Genomic DNA, 8773 nt, shown 5'->3' on the forward strand with positions numbered 1-8773 from the left:
GTAACCGTTTAGATAACTAAACGGTTACCGTATAAGCGTACAAAAACTTTAATTAAATCTTCGTTATGTTTTTGAAGTGTAACTTTTATTCATTCCGAATGTCCCGAGGCAGTTACCATGAAATTGATTAAGCCATCACAGCGTTATACAAGCGCAAAATATCCTATGCATTCCGAAGTGATTCGATAACTGGCCCGTCGCGTCCAACCCCTCCTATATGTAATTTTATGGATGTTACACCCTGGGCTGCGCCTTATCTAGTTTGGTCACCCTACCTACGATAATGTAGACTAAAAAAATACGATCAAAAAGATTGAAAGACTGTGGCACCTTGCAAAAAAACATGAACATTTTCTTACACTGTGTCTATTTTAACATGGCGTTTATAGGGTGTCTGAAAATTGATTTGTCGGTAGCCTCGGGCACAGGAAAAGCGTTTAATTACCGTCGAGTAGGTACTAAGGATCCGACCAATGGGATGGGCTGCTTATATTGAATAAACTCACCTTTAGTGCCTGTCTGTACCTGGGTATATCACACCTTTTAATCGAGACGCGTACAGTTAGGAATTATATTTGATTAGTTTATATGACATGGAGGTTTCATTTGATTTTGATTTGAATGGGGCTGGATAATATTTTAGGTTAAAAGTTTATTAAATAAAGTAATAAACTGACTCTTGCTACAGAGCTTATTTCCTCTGAACTGAGTAAAGTTTGAACAACCAATTTTTTTTCAATGTTTAGTACAATATGCATAATACACACAGTCGCGACCAAAACAATTCCAAAACCTCTAATCGTATTTATATTGTTTCGCCTAAAATAATTCTCACCTTTTTAGCCACTTAAACGCGGCCACAGAAATAAACAAAAACAAGTGACTGCCGGCAAAATATTTAAACATGGAATTGAAGCGATTTCAAACACACAACAATGTTGTGGTCTCGGTAGCGTTAACCATTACTAATATGGCGGAACGGTAAACCGCGTCAATTATGTCCCAATTTGTGCATTTAAAATTCATGAAGGGTAAACCGATTTAAAAGTTTGCAGTGTGTGCTGAGCAGAAAATTTGTCTTTACTGGCCAATTCCCGTAAAGAGTTTGACTGAGAGGACTAACAAAGCGTGTCAAAATAAGTCAAAACGACGCGATACGAAAAGAGCTTTGCAGACATTGCAAGATATGTGGATATTTTCTATGGGAGCAAAATATAGGTATTCATTTACGAAAAAAATACCTTCACGTCGTCTTATAATAAACCTCCTTAAAGTCACTCTAATTTTATACTTACAAAACAAAATCTTCCATGACAGGCTATTTGAAACTACATACTGTCACTGATAGGCTACACTATCAAAGGCCTGATAGATGTCATACAAGCATTCTCAATACTAATCGGACCTCCCTCACCACTTGACATGTTAGGTGTAGATCGAATGGACCTCCTACTTGTGGGTCGGGATTAACAAGGCTGTAGAGGTAATCTAACGACCGGGTACTTAAAACGATGGGGACATAGATCCATGATCAGATAGAAGTAGTTTTGGACTACAGAACTTTAAAGAGGTTTTAATTCACTAAGAATAATCGACTGATACGTATGAAGTCTCTAGCGATATTTCGCGACTATTATTCAAATGCTCCAATCTAACACACAATGTTATTCTATCATATAATATTGGCAGTCCATTGTAGGGTCAAAACAATTACCACAACTATCGAGGAACAAACAAATCAGCGACAATTGTGTGTTATGTTTACTCTATACAAACAAACATACGAACAGACCGTCGGAAACCGCAACAATTTGGGGCTACACTGAATGTTTGCTTAGATAACTGCAACTTTTCAAATGCATATCACAACCACCTTATGCAATAAAAAATAGGGGTCAATTTTCAATGTTTTGTGACTTAGGTAGCTAGGTTCTAGCTTTAGACGACCCGAATTTACAAGCGGGTACAACAGAACAAGTTGGGCTTTTCGAAGATACAATCTTTTTGTTTGTTTTATACAAAATATGGTTTTATACTACGCTCTTTTAGTTGAAGATGGGTAGCTTTCTAGGCTGGGCCCGGAAATTATTACCAAAAAGTGTTTGTTTCTGAAATATTTTAAAAGACTGGCTGGTTGAATGCCGTAATGGAAACTAACTTAATCTTTTCTTTATACAGCCTCTCTTTGTGATTAAAACTCATGTCCTTTTAACAGTACAAACTGTTTTTTGTTTTCGACATTTTAACCTTTTACACATTCCAATTCTGTTCTTTTGAATTTGTATCGATTTAATTTTGTATCTCCAGAAATTATTTTACGGTGTACATATTATAACACCCTAACTCGTGCCTCCAAAATTTTCTTCCACGAATTTCAACTGAAAATTCCCTTCATTATTGTATTCAAAAGCTAGTTCGTAACAATAAGGTCAGAAAGATCTTTCGTTGTTTCATTAGTCTCTTAACATCTGTTGCTCTCAAACTTGATGCTATTGTTTCAAGTTTACTCCACAACCGATTTCATTTCATCGAACAATTTTCACACCACAAAATATCCAACCACCTTATCACAACGCATTAAGGTTCAAATTTCGTTGACAAGAAAGCAAGAAAACGCAAAGGAAAATTTTGAAATTTGACAGTTCACGATACATTTCCCATAAATTCTGGTAATAATGGAAAATTCGGAAAGTCATAAATAATATTATTATTTTGCTGTCGCTGACTGAGGTTTGGCAAAAATATTCATGTGCTTGGTTTATTCGGTGACGGTTTTATTGCTATTGCTAAGAAGTGTTATGTTAATATAACTAACTATTTTTGCTTTAAAAAACATTCCTTATAGTGCCTCAAACAATTAAATATATAATAAAATGTTAGTTACATTATTTAACTCAAGAATGGCTGAACCGTTTAATTTGAAATAAGAGAGAATGGCTTAGACCCGGGAGAAAGACATATGAAGGAGTTTTTGTCACCATCCAAGCTAGAATCTAGTATAAAACAAAGAAAATTTAAAACAAACCACACTTATCAAACTCAGATTTTATTACTCCGAACAACATGTTTAAAAAAGACCTAAAACCAGCTCACGCAACGATTAATATGTCGTATATATTTCATGGGAATTCTACTGGTCTATTAGCATAAACAGACGCTATAAACCGTTGACGCCTTGAGCCGAGCACCGACTGGTACCAAATGTTAGGTTTTAAGGGAATTACTTCGCATTACATGAGTATCGCTAACGATGGAGTGCGGGATTATTTGGCGACGTTTGACGATCGTTTTGGTATATTGATTAGAGTGGAATTTCAAATTTTATGGCAGATATTTTGATTTCAAGGATAAACACTGAAATTAAATATGGGTTATTCTCTCTTTGAACATTTATTACGCTATCAATTCTCCCTACAAATCCACTTACGCTGATTTTTCTAATACTGAGCCTTTTCTGCTTTCGGTGACCGTTAACCAAAAAATAATTATCACAAACATTTTATCCATAAAAGAAAAAGAGCAAAATTAGAATATAGAAAAGTAATATGCTATTCCGATCCCCACATAAAATTGGGATAATTATGAAACATGAACTAACACCAACTATCTGGAACATTTCTGACATTCTGCCTTCAATATACCAATAACAGGTAAAGATATATCAATATACTCAAAGTACGAGTGAGTCTCACGCAAAATTATCAAGTAGAGCATGTTTGCGTCTATAACTTTATTAAACCACGCAATCTACGTGACTCGAAGAGTTGTGAGCGCGCTCCGAATTAACTGTTGAGATTACTCCAACTGGAGCATATTACCCAACGTAACTTGAAATGGAATGATGAAACTTCGCACACGTGATGTTTATTGAAATAAAATCGTGTTGGGATGATAAAAACATGGTGTTTATTTACCTGTTATTGTATACAGTGTCATTGTACGTAACATGTATTAACTATTGTTCTTTCTATCAAACTTTAACATTTTGGTGTTTAACCCATTGATTCGAAAAGTACATATTAACACACATAACGGAAACTTCAGCAGGTAGCATGTAACCAAGTAATTTCCAGAAGTTCTTCAAGTATTTTTGTTAAATCATTTGAATTTGCAAGTTCTAACCCAAGAATCCTTCACCCACAAATCCAAATCTCATATTTTTCAACATCCTTACGTTACGTCACTGCAATAAAAGTCTACGTTTATATTTACGCATTCGGAATGCCAGCACGCGGTACACTGTTCACTTTTACGATCACCGTTACAGTATCCCACGGTACTCGGCATATTTACTTTTATTGCGCCCCGACGCTGCCAGGACCCTCGAATTCGTCCAAATTAAAATAACATATCGACCCTTCCGAGACATGTCAAGCTGGATATCTCGGCTGTCATATAAATTACGGCATTGAGGATTTCGGCTTTGGTTATGTTGAAGTGTAGCCTAAGTATGTCTGTCTATGTTTTCGGTTACCGTTTTCTTGGTTGTTATCACGAGTTACATATTGCTGTTCTTTAAATTGTGGCATAGCCGTCGCTCTCTGCTGTCGTCGTTACAAATTCATGTTAGAAGATGCCAAGCAGCTGTACAAGATTCTGATGATCAGAGAAGACTTCAAAGAATAAGATGTTCTTAAAAAATCTCTGGGTCATATGAAGGGTTTAATTCAGTCATTAAGTCCAACACCATTTTATTCAGGTATCGCCAACAAGGTATCCATCTTGAACCTTAGGTATAAAAATATGCAGCAGCCAGTGAAGGTCTTCAGCCCACTTATTTATCCACTAACCCCATAAATAACTGTTCAACCATCCCACAGTCAAAGAAATCACAGATGTGAGCAAGAGCATCTATTATCTCGTTACCCATTGATAGAGCTTCAGCCACAATTCTTTCACCCACACATACGCACCTAAGATACTGCGCTTGACATTAACCCTCGAAAGCTTATGTCGATGGAGGAAGGAGAAATGAGCGAAGGTGACATAAGGAAGGTAGGTCTCTTCTTGTAGGTCAAGTGACGTTCGGTAGGTGTAATCAGTTACTAGAATTAATGAAGCGTTTGGGTTCCTTGTCAAACAAAACCAATCTGTTAAAGATTGTTCTTGACACTCTGCGGGTTCCAAAGAAGGTATGTTAGGGTGGAGCTAGTAACGTTCTTCGTCCCCCGAACATTTCATTTTGACGCGCTACTTTCTTAGGAGATTTTGCGATATAACATCTCCAGTAGTCATTTTGTTCTCCATGCTTACGTCTATGTTCTCATGGCAGGCTTACTACGGACAGAGATAAGAGATAATTCGATACGAGTGGATTAGTGGCGCGATACTAAATACAGATTACTCTGACGTACGGACATGGCAGTCGCAGGGTTATGCTCGTGCGGCTCAATGGTGTACATAATGCGATCGTGTGTATTAATATATGCTTCGACGTGGTGAGATTATTGTTAGTGTGTGAAACGAGGAGCGTAGGACGACATATTGTGTCAGCTGCTAGTCAATGGAAGGAGGAAATTATACTCTATTTGTAATATAAATATGAACCGTTTTCATCATTAAACCAAGCTTAAAGTGAGATTGTGCGTCTATACTCTAAAATAACAACGTCAACATAATTTTGCATTGAAAACTTTATGATAATTTATAGAATTCAAGTTTTGCGACACGTAGTCCTACTTCAGCTGTGAAAAAATACTATTATTACCTGCGGTACAAAGGCTTTATCAAGCGTGCCTAGTATCCAAATACAATCTATCATTATTAACTCCTGAATTCCCATTAAGTAAGGACTCCAATGTTGAACAACGGTGACCTTTATTGGTTTATTGACTGCTCCAATGAACTAACCTAAATAAATATTGTCACAATCACCACACTACAAAAATACAAAGACCCCAGTAGCCTATAAAGTACTAGGAACAATTCTATTGTTCATTTTATTAGGACTATAAGTTACTTGATTAATTTTGGAGAGACAGTTGTCGTTCTGATACATGTATTTGTTAATTTGATGTAATGTTTTCCAAGCATTTTTTGATGCAAGTACCCCTGCCGTATTTGTAATACTAGCCTTCACAAACGCTTAACACGAGATCTTGGGTCCATTCTAGGAATGGACATCCATTAGGTATTTCTCAGAAGCAGAGGCGCTCAATCCTAATCCTGCCTTAGGAGATGTATATTTGGTTGCAAAGTACGAACACTTGTCAATGTAGACTCATACATTATAAGGATAGGTACAATTAAAGCTTCTCTGCCCATTCAAAGAGAAAAGGCGCAATATTACGTAACAAACATAACAAAAACTGCAGCAATACATAGCCAATAAAGACAAATAAAACGCGAACACAGAACATGTTCATATAGCTGTACTGTACGCTAATTTTTGTAAATAACAAGGAACAAGACCCAGTGGGACGGTGCGGAACAAAATTTTAAACTGAACACAACTACTGCAGTGTTTTTAGCCAATTCACTTTGCATTCGTATAAAACAAATGGCAACAAAGTTCCGTGAAGCTAAATGTGTACTAAATAAAGTAAATGTCGAATACTGTATCATGTTCAAAGTTTTGTTAGTAGCACTGGAACATGCTCTATTAATTATGTGAATTTTAGTAAAATATTGTCAGTACGTTTTGTTTGAACGACTGTTTTTCTGCTCCACTAAGTCTGTTTTGTTTTAGTTTCCAATTATTTGGTTTCATTTAACAATAGTGCGTTTTAAGAGGGCTATCACAAATTTTCGAATTTTATACGAGTTTTGATGCGTCATTATGCTTTGGATATAGTCACAAAAAGAAAACAAAAATAAGATTAAGAAAGTTTGATCATTTATCTTGGGGCTGTTTTCAATAAATATTTTAATTTGTCCACGTACATCAGTAAAATCTTTGTCTCTGCAAAGGATGTTTCATAAAATGTTGCTTTTGGGAATCTTTTGATGCTTCAGTACTACGAGGATATAGCAATTTAACCATTTATAAAAATGTTCAAGATACAACTATATCTTGTACTTGTGCTTGCTTACACCAATTTATTACAATTCATACAGTAATACACCAAAAATAATTCTATAAAACTGAGAGTTACTGCCAATTTTTCGTACAAAACTATATTTTTTATCTATGAAAGTATAATCCAAATTCAAATAAAACATATTTAATAATTAAGGTGGTATTGTTATAAAGCTTGAAAAAAAAAATTGGTCTATTTAAAAGTAAAACAATATTTTAAAATATTTTTTGTTTGCAATGCAAAAATCAATATAAATCTTGTGACGCGCGGTGTTCAACTTTAGTCAGCGCCAAGCGCTTATCGAGGGAGGACGTATCGCTCGCTGTTGCGCCGCGCAAACTCGCCGGAGCTCGAAAAATATAGCGCAACCTGCGCAACGAACTCGTTTTGATACTAGTGAGTTTTTATTTTATTTATTAGTTATAATGATCTGATTGAAATGTAATATACACAAGTATTAACCCATGATATTCTAATGCGAAAATGTTATAGATTGGGTTCTCTTTTTTTGATGTTGGTTATATAGAAATATGTACGTAAATGTCATCGTCGTTAGTTTCGCTGTTGCATAATAATATTATTGGATATCTTTGATTCTTGCAGGATAATGAAAGCATATTTAATTCAGATTATCAGACTCAATCGGATACCAGTACAAATAATATGGTAAGTATTTTTTGTCACTCGCAACAGACATATTTGTTTTAATAAACTATTTACCTACATTCCTAGTTTTTATTGTTGCAGGAAAATGAAGATACAATACATGGAAGACGAATTATAGATTTTAGTTTTTTTTATAAATCAATTACTTATACCTAATTGATAAACATGGTGAAAAGTTTGGTTGTCGATTAAATAATTTAAAAATTGTAAACGATTATTTGTTTATTGTAACTCAATCGAGCTATTCTAGGTTATAAAATTCATCGGTACAAATAATATTTCATAAACTATAAAACCAATAAACTATTTCGAAAATAAAAGTGGCAAAGTCTCAAGTTTGTTTGTGCCGCGTGGCGGTCCGCAGGTGTGCGTTGCGTATTTCACTAGACGCACACGCGCGCAAGTGCTGCCGGCTATCGTCTAATTTACCTAAACCTGAGCGATTCGATTTTGTAATAGCGCTCTTAATATTAACGTGTGTTAATGTTTGTTTAAATTCTGTTAAACTTGTATTTATGCAATGTTTCTATTGAAAAATATTTGCTATGCATTATTTTTCCTCTATATTAAATTTGTAGGTATAATATAAATATGGCTTTATTTCCATTATTTTTATTAAATGTTCATTTGTTCAAAGGCAAAAGCTTGATGGAAAACATGTATTTATTGAACTTTTGCACACACTGCTTACACGCTGACGCCGACGTGACGGCAAATGACATGACGTAAATGACGTTACTCAGCTATGACGTTACGACGTTACATGACGATATACTTCATAATTATTGTTCTGTACTATATTTATGAATATAAAATAATACTCACTAACTAAAGTTATGATTTAAATGAACGCAGAAGGCACTAATGCGAGACACAGAGCAATAACACTAATCGTAAAGTTCTCGCAAGATAAATACAATATACGATGCAAAATAAATACAGTTAGGTTTAATTATGCAACCGCACGTTCTATTAATTAATTTATGTAACTAACTTGTGTCTGCAGTAATGTGATATTACTCGTTGCACTTAGGGGGACTAGCCACAGTAGAGGCAAATTACAGAAGAACCAGTATCAATAAATCTGT

The 8773-nt window shown here is 35.1% G+C and overlaps 1 long non-coding RNA gene across 1 annotated transcript; it reads left to right on the forward strand.

Moving 5' to 3' along the window:
* The first annotated feature begins 6759 nt into the window (after positions 1-6759).
* LOC135117445 (uncharacterized) lies at positions 6760-8144 on the forward strand. The gene is made up of 3 exons (XR_010276916.1): positions 6760-7415; positions 7623-7685; positions 7767-8144. It is a non-coding gene; the product is annotated as an uncharacterized LOC135117445 (long non-coding RNA).
* The last annotated feature ends 629 nt before the right edge of the window (positions 8145-8773 follow it).

The sequence above is a fragment of the Helicoverpa armigera genome, chromosome 10 (genome assembly GCF_030705265.1).
Source record: "Helicoverpa armigera isolate CAAS_96S chromosome 10, ASM3070526v1, whole genome shotgun sequence".
NCBI classification, from domain to species: domain Eukaryota; kingdom Metazoa; phylum Arthropoda; class Insecta; order Lepidoptera; family Noctuidae; genus Helicoverpa; species Helicoverpa armigera.